Below are 17250 nucleotides of genomic sequence, written 5' to 3'. Positions count from 1 at the left end.
CACCCGGAATCCGGATTTTCGACACTTGTGAGTGGACTGCCTATCAAAATTGTTTTGGGAATATGACTGTTTTGAACAAAGTGTTTGAATGATTTTATGCAATTTTTCATGAAAATGAATGCCTTGGGAACAAGCTTTTGAGAAAAGGTTTATGTTATGAAATGTGGTTATTATGGATTTCTATGTGGCTGCATTATGTTGATATACATATATGCTTGAATATAATGTTGTGTAATTATGTTGACTCGACTATGTGCGAGTAGGGAGTGCGCATAAGCCGAGGATTACCCGGTTATGTGACAGTAGGGAGTGCGCATAACCCGGTGATGACTCGGTTATGTGCGAGTAGGGAGTGCGCATAACCCGGTGATGACCCAGCCATGTGCGAGTAGGGAGTGCGCATGAGCTGGTGATGATGATGATGAGTTGGTGACGATGATGATGGGTTAGTGAGATGATGATGATGGGTATATATATATATATACATATGTAAATATGTGTGATATAGCAAATTGATGGACAATGATTTATGGTTGTAAATGCAAATATGTAAGCATTTGTTTTGTTGAAATTTGGAAGTTTACATGTGTTACATGTTGCTATTGTTATTTTAGCAGGATGACTTGTTTTAAGGGAAAAAGGAGACTTTTTCCTTGATGTTCTGGTTCTCACTGCAGCGAGAATGAAGTTTGCTACAACGAGAAACTTTCTGTCTATTTTGCTAACTTGTGGGTTTTTGCCATATTTCCCATTTCTTTGGTAACATAGTTGAGCATGGATTTTTGTAAAGTGATTTACTCATGTGGGGTTTACATGAGGGGTTTAAAGGAGCTAAAACAATTGCATGGTTTTAAGAAAACGAATACATCATGATTTCGATAAACATTCCTTATTGTATGCTTGTTCCCTCCTTGTTCACTCACTGAGTATTGTACTCACGTTTTATAAAAATTCATGTTTTTAGATCAGGTGACTGTTGGACCCTAGATCGAGGAGTCCCCGTAGTGCATATCCTTGGGTATGTGTCTGGCATTCGATAGTAATCCCTTTTATTGTAAATGTCTCCGCTGGAAGACATGGGTCCTTTTGTATTGTGAAAACAATCTAACAATATGAATATGTGTATGCAATGTAAATTGCTAAATACATGACTGGTATAGTGCATGTATATTATTATCGATAATGCCATTGTGTTTTGGCTATGTTCACACCCGAGAAAAGGTGTGTGTGTATGCATGATATGATAAATTTATTAAGCAAAGGTAAATGGATAGGCTTGCTTGGGCTTAGTGAGCTATGCTCATTGAGCTCATGCGCCGGTCATGGCCCGGGAAATTGGGTCGTGACAATTACATGGTATTGGGACCATTGATTTTACTTGATTTCCTACTCGAGACAAAAATCTCTTTGGGTTTTTAGACTCTTATTTCTTGCATGGTGAAAATAAAAATTATACAGTTTCCTGCAACTCCCTCTGGTTTTACTGTTATATGAATTTTACCCTCGCGTGCAAGGAAATTTACGAACTGTGTATAAACCTCGTGGAAGCTTGCCCATCTTTATTAATTTTGTCACGACTCGATACTCCCCTCGAGCCTGTGACAACCGTCGCGGTGTCTCGGTAGACACTTATTGCCCGATATGTCAACTCGAAACCCCGCAAGGCTTTACTATCAGTTTCTCTGTTTCCTTGTGAGCAACCATTGTCAAATATCGTGTTCTAAAAGATTTTAAGTTGTTTCCAACTTTAAACAAATAAAATATTATTTTTCGTCTCACAAGGGTATTTTGGTCATTTTTCTCAAAAATTTTGAAACTGGCTAAAACGTAATATACAAGTACGAAACACATAATTCATATTCAAAATGAGTTTAAAAGTCTAAAATCTTCATTTAAAACGAAATTATGGTTATTTGAATATAATAAGAAAATAAAAGAAATATTAAGTAAAATATTCTATTTTATTATAAAACAATATTTATAGAGTTATAAGTGAATAATTTTTATAGCATAAAAGCTAAATAAATTTATACATACTTAAATACAGTAAGCCAAAATATTTAATTTAATTTACAATAACAAGAGTGCCCCCGAATAAACAAAAGTAAAGAGGACTGTGAACCTACGGTTTGGAAAATGCAGATCCCACTGTAGTCTTCGATGAGATCAGCTATCTACAGTCTATACTGAACCTGAAATGGGTGGAAAGGAGGGTGGTGAGATTATAAAATCCCAATGAGTAAACAGACATCATCATAAACATCTAGAGTTGAGTACATGGAGACAATAAAGTAAATCATCATAAACTGGGTTATACAATTAGAACACATCTCGTTCAAAATACGTAAAAAGGCTTATGAATCTCACAAAAATCTAGGCTTGTGCCATAAATCTATTCTCGGGGACACCTTGGCAGAGGCATCCTACCGCGACCGCCAAGGCTATTAAAATTCACATTTCACATAAATCATATTTTTGTTTTGAAAACATAGCCGTTCCTTGGCGTTGGCTGAGTTCCCCTTCACGTGGTGGTTTGACGTGAAGTGAACCCTAAGCTTTACCCCAGGAGATACCCTACGTGCCTCTCCGTTCAAGGTAAGAATATAATGGGGTTTACCGTGCCCCTCTAAAAGGCTGGTCCACAGAAACCCCCTACTGCAGTGATTAATTAATATATAATCCACCATATAATAAAACTTAATAACATGATATGGCAATTTTGTAATTCGCAGTTTTTCAAGGCAACTAAACAATTCGCATTTCAATACAATTTCCAACTAGCCAATCATGCTCGATTTATCATAAGCCAGTCAATTTAAACAATCAAATTGTCACGACCCGGAACTCCCCATCAAGCCCGTGACAACCGCCGCGACGCCTCGACAAATATTCTTCGCCCCGAATGTCGATCAAAACCTCGCAAGGCTCTCGTATCAACTTTCGCACTTCCCTGGTGAGCAATAGTTATCAAATAATCAAAATACGAAGGATTACAAATCATTTCCAAATCATAACATAACATATTGTTTTTTTTTTTGGCTCACAACGGCATTTTTGTCATTTTTTTTTTCAAAAATCTCAAAACTTGCTAAAAATGTAGTAGGTAAGCAGAAAATATATATTTAATGATTTAAAAACAAATTAAGTATCTAAAACATTTATTTGAAGTGAAAATTTGACCATTTGAATATAATAAAAATATTCAATAAAATAAACTATTTTCTTGTAAAATAATTTTCATAAAACTATCGGTACATAATTCTTATAGCGTAAAAGATAATTATATTCATATATACTATAAAGCAAATAACCAAAGCATAAAATTTCTTTTACAGTGACACGTGGGCCCACATCTATCCAAAATGCATCGGAAGCTGGAAACCTACAGCTTTTACCGATTTGAGTCCAAATGAAAGTCCTTGTCAAAGTCAGCTAACTGTGGAATTCCCTGAGCCTAAAATGTGAGGAATGAGGGTGGTGAGATTATAAAATCCCAGTGAGTAAACAGATACCATCTAAACTATTTAAAGTCGAGTAAATGGAGACAATTAAAATAAGTCCTCATACTCTAATTTCATTACCTTTCAGTTCATTTCAACCAAATAAAATCAATCCATATAAATCGAGTAATCAACTTGACTTATCAATTTCTTAAAACTTTGGCTCATGCCAAAACTCATACTCGGTGATACCTTGCGCAGGGCATCCAACCGAGTCCGCCAAGGCTGTTAAAATTTTGTATACACTTAAAATATATTTTTAGTTTGAGAAAAATACAGCCGTTCCTTGGCGTTGGCTAAGTTCCCCTTCACGTGGTGGTTTGGCGTGAAGTGAACCCTAAGCTTGACCCCAGGAGATACCCTGCGCGCCTCTCCGTTCGAGGTAATAATATAATGGAGTTTACCGTGCCCCTCTAATAGGCTGGTCCATGGAACCCCCTCTGCAGTAAATAATTAATATATAATCCACCAATCAATAAAATTCATTCTAGCATGACATGACAATTTATCGCAACCTAGCCTCTCAAAGCTGAATACACAGTATAAATAATTATAACACCAAAATCAGTTTAGCCATTCATGCTCATTTATTGTCATAAGCCATTCAATTCAAAACCATAAATTTGCATCACAAGCAGACAGTCTTCAATTACTCTATTTTCAAAACCAATATTCGATTTTCCAGAAAATTTTATAAAATCACAATTTCTCTTAAAACATAGCAATTTACCATTTAAAACCATTTTCCATAAAATCACACAGTTGTATAAATCTACTCTAGATAATTAAGACGATAATAAGTTCACTCATAGTTCTAGGAGTCGATATACTCATAATCCCAGTCTCCAAGCACAATTTCTGTACTTTTACCAGTGTACTTTGCTCACCACCTATCCATAATGTACAATACATAATTAACCACATCAATGCTTGACCATTATAAAATCAATTCAAGCTCGGTATATATGCATGATATGATATACAACTTATCCGACTACAGCTTAAATGCGGTGCTGACCTAATTCGGCCTATTATCTCCAATTTAACTCCAAATCAATTCTTCTCACTTTCTACACTCCAATTATAACTAAATTACCTCAATGACTGTGAATGAGATTCAATTTATCAGTCTCGATAGCAAATTACGAAAATACCCCTAATGGGTAAAAAATCATATTTTTGCTCCGAAAATTCCCATTATTTTTCTAGGCTCATAATTCATCATTTCTTAACCAATTCTCCTAGAATGAAAATCAAATTTATCCTCACTCAACACATGGTAAATTCGGCCATTAATGGTTGTGGGAGAAAATAAATTTTTTTCTTGTTGTTTTGTTTCTAAATATGCTAAACTAACTTAAAACACTAACACAACTTAAAATCAAATTAATCTAACAACTTTCTCTCTCCTAACCCATTTTTTCAAAATTGAATTCATCATGAAAACATGTAATTTAATCATGGAAAATAAAGAGAAATGCTTGGGAATAAGAAAACTCAAGCTTAATAGAAAAAATCTCACCTTTTTCACTTAATTTTGTTGAAAATTCACACTTTTTCTTTGATTTTCTCTCTCTAGGGTTTTGTTTTTGTTTTCTCTCTCTTCTTGCTGGTTTGGTCGGCCATGGGGTGGAAGATGGGCTGATTTTGTGCCTTTTAAAAAGGAAAATAATAAATTAATAAAAGCATGACACGTGGCATCATGTCATTGGCCCGTCTTTAAAATTGTAAAATTTTAATCCTTTTTATCTCCACCACACAATTAGTCAATGGTCAAAATGAGGATAAAGGAAGACCATGTGCTGGAAAAATGTCCTGGTGGTGGAAAATTACAATTTTGCTCTTGGGGTGGCAAAATTACTATTTTACCCTTTTACTCCAAATTATACCGAAATTAAAATTTTTCACTTCTAAACCTCAAATCTTACTGCAATAAGTCAAATGGGGCCAAAAAAATCTTTTCTAAAATTCCCATTTTGTCCCCAAGTGGCAAATGATTATTTTGCCCCTAAATAGCGAAAATTTCTATTTGACTCTAAATTGATCCTCAAACTCCGAATCACCATACTAAACCATTCTGAGACTTTAAAATTCTTAATTTCATCGTAAATTCTCCATTTGATCTAGTTCGAGGCTTAAATCAACTTTATTGTACCTCTAGGTACAATATCGACTTTTGTAAATTTTTCGAGACTCTCCTAGCATGCAAACATGCTACCCATTACATGTATGTCATGATAAATATTTTTATAGAGTCGGGCTTGTCATCTTCTCCCCCCCTTGGATCAACCATATGATCCTTCTTCTTGATTGACTTCGACATCCAGCTAAATATTAATATTTTAATATTATTTTATTTATAAAATATTAATTTATTCTAAAAATTTTATCTTGTCTCCTTGGTACCCAAAATACCTTATTATGCCTCACTTGACTTCCAAATCACCTTTTATCTCACAAATCCTCCTCCGATAAAATTATTATTATTTTATTGTTATTTTCTCACTTGCGAAATATTTTATCCTAAACTACTTCTTTCGTCTTTTATCACTTCTAAACATTTTAATTGACCTCAATTTGCATTCGATCATATTTATTTATCACCATATCAAAGTATGGGGTATTTCAATCTCCCCCACTTAAATAGAATTCATCCTCGAATTCCCGTTGATGTTGCGTTATCAATTTCCTTCTATGATCCTACTCCTTGTTCCTTCTATAGGGACATTCAATTTATTTACCTCGTTCACCTTCAGTTCAATTAAATGCTTCATTTATGGCAATTATCATCATTTGGAACTGAATCAGTAATACTTTTCACAGCCATGATCTCTTATATCGAGACACTAAGCATGCCTTTATCACCATTATTAAATTTGAACCATAACTTCACCTCAATTATACTGATTTTGATCACATATCATACTTACTTATGTATACCTAATCATCATTTTATTAATTCGCTCAGTACCAAATTTCTCAACCTTGATTCATCCATGTTATACTGGTCCATACCCTTCCTTTAATGGAGTTCCATTAAGAACTTAAACAATCCAAGGTTTACCTTCAAAGTCACTCATAACTTTAATCGTTCATTGCATGTCCGTTAACACTTTAACTCACTGACCTCATCTAGCATTATTTAAAAATCTCCCAATTACTGAGAACAATTCTTCACCTTAGTTAGTCAAATTATCAATTTCATAAATACATGTGTACATGTATTTTCAAATGTTAACATCTCTTGTTATGTATCGAGATCCATGTGTTCACATACCTTGGACTACCTTTTCCTTTATTCATCCGCATTCAAATCCTAGTTTCAATATAACGATTCTTATAGTGCATGTCAACCTTCTTATTATGCTTGCGTACAACTTCATAACATTCATATCTTTTCCAACCATATGTTTGAGTTTCCTTATACTATATATCATTCATCACAATGTCATCTCCATTGAATTATAATCTATTATGCGTGTACGCTTTATAATCCTATTGATGCCTCAAAGATTTATCTTAACTTGATCATTGCATCTCATGCAATACCACAATTCCTAAAAGTCATCCTTTGGTCCTTAATCATCTTTCATGCCTCTATATTACCTTGTATCTTTCTTGCATCACGATATTGATTTGTCACTTAAGACTCGAACCCATTTGAATCATGTATGCCTTAAGCATTTTCGAATTCCAATTTCCATAATATATTAGGAAAGTTTCATTATCTGACTTCATTTTCAAGGTCAACTTCTATCATCCTTTGTTCCACTCCTTCATATGAACATAACATCATTCTTCCTTAATTAATTTATAAATTGTACTTGAAATTGTAAAACTTAAAACTAGATTCTCCTCAAGTATTTTTCAATACTAATACTAATATCACTCTCAACTTACAGCTTCCTTTTTATAATCACATAACTTAGTGCTTGCTTTAACGAGATCCAGAGCAAAACTTCTCTTGAGTATTTCCTTGGGAATATCTATCTTAAACTTATGTCTCACAGCATGTGATCCCTTAACTTGTGATTTAGCCGTTAGGCTTCTCAGCAAGTTTTAAAAATTTTACGTTTCATACTTGCTGTGTATGATCAGAATCTCTTCTCAAAGATGTTTATGTATTCCTAAAACACTTACTCATTTAGATATATAAATACGTACTCATCCATTCAATCCCTAACTCGTCTTCATAGGTTTCTAGGGTGTCACACAATTAGCCTCATGTTGTTACTAACCCTTGTCATTTTACTGTATCAATACAGATATTACAAATTCTCGTAATGATATTCTATATAAACTGATTTTCTATACCAGTCTTGTAATTCTTCCTTCACACTTTCATTACTTGGTATCTCATCTCAATATAGTCATCTCAAGAATCTTTCAAATTTTTTTTTCTTTTAATTATATGCCTATATTCAAGGCAATAAAGAAGTTTTTCAATTCATTTGGGTAAACATTCTCCAGAATATTTAAGACTCCTAGATAACAAAACACAATGACCAACAACCAAAATTCAATTTGTAAACACATTATCGTGTCACTCTCATCTTACTCATGCATCATAAGCGTGAAGTATTCGGAGCATTACAGCGTTGAACAGTCAATGCTAAAGTACTGTAGCTATTGGAAATTTTCTCATCAAAGCTATTTGTCCGCATTCAAAGTCACCACATCAATCATTCTCAACCAGTGGTTTCCTTTCTAGATATATATCATGAGTTCTATAAGTATAGGTACCTTCTATTTTCTTGTAATACACACTAAGCCAGATTAATACTTTCATCTCATGTCATCTTTTGACGTTTATCAACATTCATAAAATTTCACCTCAAAACATCTTTTCCATACAGTGTAATAAATTCATGATACATATACCACTCCACACATAAGTTGCTTACTATCTACAACTTTCCTCAAATTTATTGTCATCCCTATCCCATTTATCTTCTTTGTCTTATACTCCAATAATCTTATTGACTTTCGGTATAGTTAACTACGAAAACAGCTCAGCTTCCTCCTTACTTTATTCTCACAATCCTTACTGAATCAAAATTTTATTTTCACCATATTCCACAATTTAACTTCATTGGGTTATATTTGTGCCCAACTATTACCTCATAGTGTCATAACATCACTAAATAATCCCCTTCATGCTTAAATTACAATCATTAACTTAATCACATAATCCATTCCGAATGTCATTTATAACCTTATTGCTTCCTTCTATAACCTTCCTCAATAATTATATTACCAATTTATCCCTATCATACTAAAGATTCCCATATACTTTCAGTTACTTAAACAGCCATTTTATAATACATTCTAGTCCTATACTTTAAAAGTCAAACTATTTTTACTTCTTTGTACAGATAATTATTATCTCTTTTACACAACATCTACTTAGAGTTAAAGTAGTGTAAAATCCTACAAAAATATTACATGTCCTTGGGATCATCATCTTAATCTGATCTTATCAGAATATTCTACTCCGAGTCCTTCTGAAGATCCTCTTCCAGGTTTTCCTCCTCCTAAGATTTCTTTCTTCCTTTGCTCCTCAATCCAGGCTTGTTGTATTCCCCTATATTCTTCATCACTCACCGGTGCAGCATTTCTTCCACAACCGGGAGGAAAATGTCGTACACCTGACACTTTTCTAAGGGGTTTACATGCCACTGTTACTTTCTCCTTATACTTTTTTGGTTGTCCCCTTACATTTCTCCCACAGCCTGGTGGAAAGTGTCAGACTACTGTCACGCTCTTCCTAGAATGAATATATCCCCTTGCAATTTCTTCCCTCATCCATTCTCTAGGTGCTCTCCAGGTTGTTCCGAAAGGAAATCTTGTTCAATTTTCGATGTATTGGAGCTACTCTCACTTTCAAAATTCTGGCTACTCTCAAAGCGTTCCTTATTATGAATCTATTCTGCTAAGTTCTTAGGAATTCTATTATCAGGAATTCGAGACGGACCACCTTCCGAATCACCTGTATCAAGGTGTCATTTGCTTCTAGCCGTAGAATCTAGAGATCCCTCGCTATCACTATGAGAGGTATCGAGACTACCACCTCTTCTAGACATGGTGTGTATGTCACTAGTGCACCTCAAAACCTATATGCAATCAAATAGTAATTGTTTAATTATTTATGCATCTCAAAAGTAGGTAAATTTCTATATGTAGATGCATATATTCTATTCAATCTAACATAACTTAACTTAACTTAACTTATCTTAACTTAACTGGACTTGGGGCCACGCAGTGTCAATGTGGATTTCTTAAAACAACCTTAAAATCAAAAACTTTAAAATCCAAAGCTTTAAACTCAAAATATCTAATCTTTAAACCATGCTCTGATACAAATCTAAATTGTCACGACCCGGAACTCCCCATCGAGCTCGTGACCACAGCCGCGAAGCCTCGATAAAAATTCTTCGCCTCGAATGTCGATCGAAACCTCGCAAGGCTCTCGTATCAGCTTTCGCACTTCCCCGGTGAGCAATAGTTATCAAATAATCAAAATACGAAGGATTACAAATCATTTCCAAATCATAACATAACATAACATATTGTTTTTTATTTTTTGGCTCACAAGGGCATTTTCGTCATTTTATTTTTTCGAAAATCTCAAAACTTGCTAAAAATGCAGTAGGTAAGCAGAAAATATATATTTAATGATTTAAAAACAAATTAAGTATCTAAAACATTTATTTGAAGTGAAAATTTGACCATTTTAATATAATAAAAATATTCAATAAAATAAACTATTTTCTTGTAAAATAATTTTCATAAAACTATCAGTACATAATTCTTATAGCGTAAAAGATAATTATATTCATATATACTATAAAGCAAATAACCAAAGCATAAAATTTCTTTTACAGTGACACGTGGGCCCACATCTATCCAAAATGCATCGGAAGTTGGAAACCTATAGCTTTTACCGATTCGAGTCCAAATGAAAGTCCTGTCAAAGTCAGCTAACTATGGAATTCCCTGAGCCTGAAATGTGAGGAATGAGGGTGGTGAGATTATAAAATCCTAGTGAGTAAACAGATACCATCTAAACTATCTAAAGTCGAGTAAATGGAGACAATTAAAATAAGTCATCATACTGTAATTTCATTACCTTTCAGTTCATTTCAACCAAATAAAATCAATCCATATAAATCGAGTAATCAACTTGGCTTATCAATTTCTTAAAACTTTGGCTCGTGCCAAAACTCATACTCGGTGATAACTTGCGCAGGGAATCCAACCGAGTCCGCCAAGGCTGTTAAAATTTTGTATACACTTAAAATATATTTTTAGTTTGAGAAAAATACAGCAGTTCCTTAGCGTTGGCTGAATTCCCCTTCACGTTGTGGTTTGGCGTGAAGTGAACCCTAAGCTTTACCCTAGGAGATACCCTATGCGCCTCTCCGTTCGAGGTAATAATATAATGGAGTTTACCATGCCTCTATAATAAGCTGGTCCACGGAACCCCCTCTGCAGTGAATAATTAATATATAATCCACCAATCAATAAAATTCATTCTAGCATGACATGGCAATTTATCGCAACCTAACCTCTCAAAGCTGAATACACAGTATAAATAATTATAACACCAAAATCAGTTTAGCCATTCATGCTCATTTATTGTCATAAGCCATTCAATTCAAAACCATAAATTTGCATCACAAGCAGACAGTCTCCAATTACTCTATTTTCAAAACCAATATTCGATTTTCCAGAAAATTTTATAAAATCACAATTTCTCTTAAAACATAGCAATTTACCATTTAAACCCATTTTCCATAAAATCACACAGTTGTATAAATCTACTCTAGATGATTAAGACGATAATAAGTTCATTCACAGTTCTAGGAGTCGATGTACTCCTAATCCTAATCTCCAAGCACAATTTTTGTACTTTTACTAGTGTACTTTGCTCACCACCTATCCACAATGTACAATACATAATTCACCACATCAATGCTTGACCATTATAAAATCAATTCAGGCTCGGTATATATGCATGATATGATATACAACTTATCCGACTACTGCTTAAATGCGGTACTGACCTAATTCGGCCTATTATCTCCAATTTAACTCCAAATCAATTCTTCTCACTTTCTACACTCCAATTATAACTAAATTACCTCAATGACTGTGAATGAGATTCAATTTATTAGTCTCGATAGCAAATTACGAAAATACCCCTAGTGGGTAAAAAATCGTATTTTTGCTCCGAAAATTCCCATTATTTTTCTAGGCTCATAATTCATCATTTGTTAACCAATTCTCCTAGAATGAAAATCAAATTTATCCTCACTCAACACACGGTAAATTTGGCCATTAATGGTTGTGGGAGAAAATAAATTCTTTTCTTGTTGTTTTGTTTCTAAATATGCTAAACTAACTTAAAACACTAACATAACTCAAAATCAAATTAATCTAACAACTTTCTCTCTCCTAACCCATTTTTTCAGAATTGAATTCATCATGAAAAGATGTAATTTAATCATGGAAAATAAAGAGAAATGCTTGGGAATAAGAAAACTCAAGCCTGATAGAAAAAATCTCACATTTTTCACTTAATTTCCTTGAAAATTCACACTTTTTCTTTTATTTTCTCTCTCTAGGGTTTTGTTTTTATTTTCTCTCTCTTCTTGCTGGTTTGGCCGGCCATGGGGTGGAAGATGGGCTGATTTTGTGCCTTTTAAAAAGGAAAATAATAAATTAATAAAAGCATGACACGTGGCATCATGTCATTGGCCTGTTTTTAAAATTGTAAAATTTTAATCCTTTTTATCTCCACCACACAATTAGTCAATGGTCAAAATGAGGATAAAGGAAGACCATGTGCTGAAAAAAGTGGTGGAAAATAGTAATTTTGCCCCTAGGGTGGCAAAATTACTATTTTACCCTTTTACTCCAAATTATATCGAAATTAAAATTTTTCTCTTCTAAACCTGAAATCTTACTCCAATAAGTCAAATTATACTCCAATAAGTCAAATGGGGCCAAAAAAAATCTTTTCTAAAATTCCCATTTTGTCCCCAAGTGGCAAATGATCATTTTGCCCCTAAATAGCGAAAATTTCGATTTGACTCCAAATTGATCCTCAAACTCCGAATCACCATATTAAACCATTCTGAGACTTTAAAATTCTTAATTTCATCATAAATTCTCCATTTGATCTAGTTCGAGGCTTAAATCAACTTTATTGTACCTCTAGGTACAATATCAACTTTTGTAAATTTTTCGAGACTCTCCTAGCATGCAAACATGCTATCCATCACATGTATGTCATGACAAATATTTTTATAGAGTCGGGCTTGTCATCTTCTCCCCCACTTGGATCAACCTATGATCCTTCTTCTTGATTGACTTCGACATCCAGCTAAATATTAATATTTTAATATTATTTTATTTATAAAATATTATTTTATTCTAAAAATTTTATCTTGTCTCCTTGGTACCCAAAATACCTTATTATGCCTCACTTGAGTTCCAAATCGCCTTTTATCTCACAAATTCTCCTCCGATAAAATTATTATTATTTTATTGTTATTTTCTCACTTGCGAAATATTTTATCCTAAACTACTCCTTTCGTCTTTTATCACTTTTAAACATTTTAATTGACCTAAAGTTGCATTCGATCAACTTTATTTATCACCATATCAAAGTATGGGGTATTTCACAAATTGTCACAATTAACAATCTCCGTGTACTCTATTTTTCAAAATCATTATTAATTCCAAAACAATTTATAAATTAATTTCATTAAAACTCATTTATTCATAAAACATGAAAATTTACCTTTTTAAATTCCTTTTTCCATAGAATTCATGAAAGCATCTAAAAACCATCCTAGACGATTAAAATGACAGTAAGTTTACTCACAATGTCTAGAATGCAGACTTTCGAAGCACTCTTTCTATTGGTCCTCGGATGCAATTTCCTTGACTTTATCGGAGGATTCACCACCTTGACACAGTACAAAATCAAGAATTTCACCAAGTTGGTACTAAATCAAAATTAAACTAATTTAGACTACCAATGCATGATATGGAATGCAAAAATGCACTGGTAACTATCTAAACTCAATATTGGCCTAATTTGTCTTATCACCCGATTAAATTCCTAACGCGTCCCTTTGAACTCCAATTTAATTCTTTTCAGTTTCTATATGTCACGACCCGGAACTCCCCATCGGGCCCGTGACAACCGCCGCGAGGCCTCGACAAACATTCTTCACCTCGAATGTCGATTGAAACCTCGCAAGGCTTAGCATCAACTTTCGCATCTCCCCGGTGAGCAACAGTTATTAAATCTCGCATTTCAAAAAAATCATAGGTCATTTTTAAATAAAAATAATAAAATATTATTTTTTGTCTCACAGGGGTATTTTTGTAATTTTTCGTCAAAAATCTCAAAACTTGCTAAAAATGTAGTAGGTAAGCAAAACATATATATTTAATGATTTAAAAACAATTAAGTATCTAAAACGTTCATTTGAAAGTAAATTGTTGACAACTAGTACTATTCAAAAATAATAAATAAAATATTCTAGTTTCTCATAAAATAAATTTTTATAGAAATATTCGTAAATAATTTTTCGCACATGAAAGTAAAGTAAAAATTGTATGAATAGAAATACAGATAACCAAAATATAAGTTTTGATCTGCAATGACACGTGGGCTCCAATTGACCAAGAGGATGTAAGACTGTGAACTCTTACTTTCTATAATGCAGTTCCGAGCTTAGTTCTCGTCTCACTCGACTATCTACAAACTATCCTGAGCCTGAAAAATGTATAGGAATAAGGGGTGAGATTTATAATCCTAGTGAGTAAACAGATACCATCTAAAGCATCTAAAGCCGAGTAAATGGAGACAATTAAAATAAGTCATCATACTGTAATTTCATTACCTTTCAGTTCATTTCAACCAAATAAAATCAATTCATATAAATCGAGTAATCAACTTGGCTTATGAATTTCTTAAAACTTTTGCTCGTGCCAAAACTCATACTCAGTGATACCTTGCGCAGGGCATCCAACCGAGTCCGCCAAGGCTGTTAAAATTTCGTATATACTTAAAATATATTTTTAGTTTGAGAAAATACAGCCGTTCCTTGGCGTTGGCTGAGTTCCCCTTCACGTGGTGGTTTGGCGTGAAGTGAACCCTAAGCTATACCCCAGGAGATACCCTACGCGCCTCTCTGTTCGAGGTAATAATATAATGGAGTTTACCGTGCCCCTCTAATAGGCTGGTCCACGGAACCCCCTCTGCAGTAAATAATTAATATATAATCCACCAATCAATAAAATTCATTCTAGCATGACATGACAATTTATCGCAACCTAGCCTCTCAAGGCTGAATACACAGTATAAATAATTCTAACCCCGAAATCAATTAGCCATTCATGCTCATTTATTGTCATAAGCCATTCAATTCAAAACCATAAATTTGCAACACAAACTAGCAGTCTCCAATTACTCTATTTTCAAAACTAATATTCGATTTTCTAGAAAATTTATAAAATCATTTTATAAAATTACAATTTCTCTTAAAACATAGCAATTTACCATTTAAACCCATATTTCATAAAATCACACAGTTGTATAAAACTACTCTAGATAATTAAGACGATAATAAGTTTACTCACAGTATTAGGAGTAGAAATACTCCTATCTTCCGCCCTCGGGTGCAGTCTCTTACTCGGAACAATTGACTCACCACCTATCCATAATCCATGACACAAAATTCAGTAAATTGTGTCAATTTATCATAAATTATTTCAGGCTCTTATCCATGCGTATGCACTAGATAGGATTTGAAATGTCTAGACAATCACTTAATTGCGGTGTCCGACCTAACTCGCCTATACACGGTGTAAATTCCTAAAATCCCTAATTCGACTCCAATTCCATCCATTTCAATTTCAATTATCCAATTATATCCACAATACCTCAATGACTGTGAATTTGGTCCAATTTATCAGTCCGGACTATAAATTACGCTTTTACCCCTAGTGGGTAAAAATTTCAATTTATTGCACCGAAAATTCCCATTTAATTTCCAACCTCATAATTCATCATTTTTCCACCCAATTCTCTTAAAATAAAGTCAACCTCATCCTCACATACCATTGGCTAGATTCGGCCTAGGGAAATTCATGGAGAAGATAAATACTTTTCTTGTTGTTTTACTCATAAACATGCTAAACTAACACTAAACACTAACATAGCTCAAAATCAAATTTATCTAACAACTTTCTCTCTCTAAACCCATATGACCAGAATTCAAATCATCCTCAAATCACATGATTCAACCATGAAAAATGATGGAAAATGCATGGGAAAGGTAAAGCACAAGACAAATTTAAGAAATGTTACCTTTTTTCACTTGATTTTTGAATTTCCACCTATTTTCCCTTTAAATTTCTTAGCTAGGGTTTTATTTTCTCCTTTCTCTCTCTTGTTTCTTGCTTGGCCGAATGTTGAAGAAGAAGAATGGGTGGGCTGATTTTTTTATGCCTTTTTTATTGTTTAATGAAATAATATTATTTTATTCATATTTTAAATATTTTATTAATTCATTTTTTTTTTCTAGCCATCCATTTGTCCTCCTTTTTCCACCATGCATTCCCTTTGACTTATCCAAGTCTTAAGTGAAATTTCCAGATTTTTCCAAAGTTTTGGTGGAGCAAATTCTTCAAAATTACACTTTTGCCCCCGAACTTTTCAAAAATTACATTTTTGCCCCAAAAATTGAAAATTTGCCATAATGCATAATTTGCACTCCTCATACTCATTTCACACTCCAAATAATTAAATTTGATCAAAATCCTTTCAAAAATTAAATTTTTTATTTCGAGTGGTAAAATTACCATTTTACCCTTTTACTCCAAATTATACCGAAATTAAAATTTTTCACTTCTAAACCTCAAATCTTACTCCAATAAGTCAAATGGGGCCAAAAATCTTTTCTAAAAATTACCATTTTGTCCTCAGGTGGCAAATGACCATTTTGCCCCTAGATAGCGAAAATTTCGATTGGACTCCAAATTGATCCTTGAACTCCGAATCACCATATTAAACCATTCTGGGACTTTAAAATTCTTAATTTCATCGTGAATTCTATATTTGATCTAGTTCGAGGCTTAAATCAACTTTGTTGTACGTCTAGGTACAATATCGATTTTTGTAATTAATTTTTTTTTTGGGACTCTCCTAGTATGCAAACATGCTATCCATCACGTGTATGTCATGATAAATATTTTTATAGAGTCGGGGTTGTCATCTTCTCCCCCACTTGAATCAACCATATTATCTTTCTTCTTGACTGATTTCGACATCCGGCTAAATATTAATATTTTAAAAATTTTATCTTGTCTCCTTGGTACTTGAAATACCTTATTATGCCTCACTTGACTTCTGAATCGCCTTTTATCTCACAAATTCTCCTCTGATAAAATTATTATTATTTTCTCACTTGTGAAATATTTTTATCCTAAACTACTCATTTCGTCTTTTATCACTTTTAAACATTTTAATTGACCTTAATTTGCATTCGATCAACTTTATTTATCACTATATCAAAGTATGGGGTATTTACTATACCTCAATTGCACCCAAATTACCTTAATGTCCCTTAGTGTGGTGCAAATTATCAGTCTCGATAGTAGATTACGAAAATACCCCTAGTGGGTAAAAATTCGTATTTTTGCTCCGAAAATTCCCATTATTTTTCTA

The 17250-nt window shown here is 33.4% G+C and overlaps 1 long non-coding RNA gene across 1 annotated transcript in view; it reads right to left on the bottom strand.

Annotated features, from left to right (window-relative positions):
* LOC148761813 (uncharacterized) overlaps positions 1 to 15994 on the bottom strand; it is a 45579-nt gene extending 29585 nt beyond the window's left edge. The window contains exon 1 of the long non-coding RNA XR_016027385.1: positions 15892 to 15994. This is a non-coding gene — a long non-coding RNA (uncharacterized LOC148761813). The remainder of the gene's footprint in view (positions 1 to 15891) is intronic.
* Positions 15995 to 17250: the final 1256 nt, after the last annotated feature.

Source organism: Theobroma cacao, chromosome 7 (assembly GCF_053813885.1).
Source record: "Theobroma cacao isolate CCN51 chromosome 7, ASM5381388v1, whole genome shotgun sequence".
Taxonomy (NCBI): domain Eukaryota; kingdom Viridiplantae; phylum Streptophyta; class Magnoliopsida; order Malvales; family Malvaceae; genus Theobroma; species Theobroma cacao.
The sequence above is the reverse complement of the archived record's forward strand: the minus strand, read 5'-3'. Positions and strand labels throughout refer to the sequence as shown.